This window comes from Littorina saxatilis, linkage group LG12 (genome assembly GCF_037325665.1).
Source record: "Littorina saxatilis isolate snail1 linkage group LG12, US_GU_Lsax_2.0, whole genome shotgun sequence".
Lineage (NCBI taxonomy): Eukaryota > Metazoa > Mollusca > Gastropoda > Littorinimorpha > Littorinidae > Littorina > Littorina saxatilis.
Genome location: NC_090256.1, coordinates 64,880,723 through 64,882,309, shown reverse-complemented (window position 1 = coordinate 64,882,309; position 1,587 = coordinate 64,880,723).

Here is a 1,587-nt window from a genome sequence, read left to right as displayed (position 1 = left end):
GTTCCCCAAGCGCCTGGGACACGCCCGTTGGGAATATTCAACGCCAGGTGAACGCCTACAAACAGCGCGTGGAAGACCTGCAAGAGAAGCTGAGGGACTGTTTAACCACCACGGAGAGTCCTTCCATCACAAGTACCGACGCCACTCCTCCGTGCTAGTCAGTGGACTCGCCACGAGAGAATTCAAAGCTGGTTGCGCAGCGTTTTCGGAAGAAAAAGACTTGGTTGGGACTGGTTTTGATGTTGCCGAGTTATAGCTGCTGTTGAGCGTCTGAGGGAGCTTTTGTGAATGACGGTCCTTATATCGGCATAACTGACTTTCTTCTGTTTTGTATGTGTGTGTTTTTTTGGTTTAATTTAATTCTTTATTGTTCTTTCCGTTTTTCGCCCTTTCTGCCTGTCTCTCTCGATTCTTTTTTTGTGTTTTTTTTATTTATTTTTTTATTTCTTGCTATATTTCATTCTTTTCTATTTCTCATTTCTTTCTTTCTTTCGTATTTTTTCTGCTTTCTTTCTGTCTTAATTTTATTTTCTGAAAGTTTGAGTCAGCAGTTAAAGAACAAAATCCACTAGGCATATGTGTATAGTCTGTAAAAGATTATCCCAAAACATAAAATTCAAAGTTTCAAGGAACTTATGGCTCTGTCTGTCTGTTTGTCTCTCTGTGTTTCCCTCTCCCCCTCTCTGTCTCTCTCTCTGTCTCTGTCTCTCTCTCTGTCTCTCTCTCTGTCTCTGCCTCTCTCTCTCTCTCTGTCTTTCTCTGTCTCTCTGTCTCTTTCTCTGCCTCTCTCTCTGTCTCTCTGTCTCTCTCTCTCTCTCCCTCTCTCTCTCTTTCTCTCTCCCTCTCTCTCTCTCTGTCTCTCTCTCTCTCTCTGTCTCTCTCTCTGTCTCTTTCTCTGCCCCTGTCTCTGTCTCTCTTTCTGTCTCTCTCTGTCTCTCTATCTCTCTCTCTGTCTCTCTCTCTGTCTCTGTCTCTCTCTCTGTCTCTCTCTGTCTCTCTCTGTCTCTCTCTCTGTCTCTGTCTCTCTCCCCCTTCTCTTTATCTCTGTCTCTCTTTATTTCTGTCTCTCTCATTCTCTACCCCTCTCTCTCTCTCTCTCTCTCTCTCTCTCTCTCTCTCTCTCTCTCTCTCTCTCTCTCTCTCTCTCTCTCTCTCTCTCTCTCTCTCTCTCTCTCTCTGCTTTCCAACATGCAGGAAGGTGATCTGCAAAATACGGCCAGGGTCCTCCATGTAAACACTCTGCCAGCCAACCAGTATTCCATCATTGTTACCAGTTACAAATGCAATGCATTTGATTGTGCGGTCATATCGCAGAGTACACAGACACACACACTCCCACAGACACAGACACAGACACACACACACACACACTCACGCGCACACACACACACACAGACACACACACGCACAGAAACACACACATACACACTCATACACGCACACGCACACACCCACACAAACGCACGCGCACACACACACTCACAAACGCAGACGCACACTCAAGCACGCACACACCAACCACCCCCCAGCACACACACACACACACGCATCATGCACGCAACCCCCCCCCCCCCTCTCTTACACACA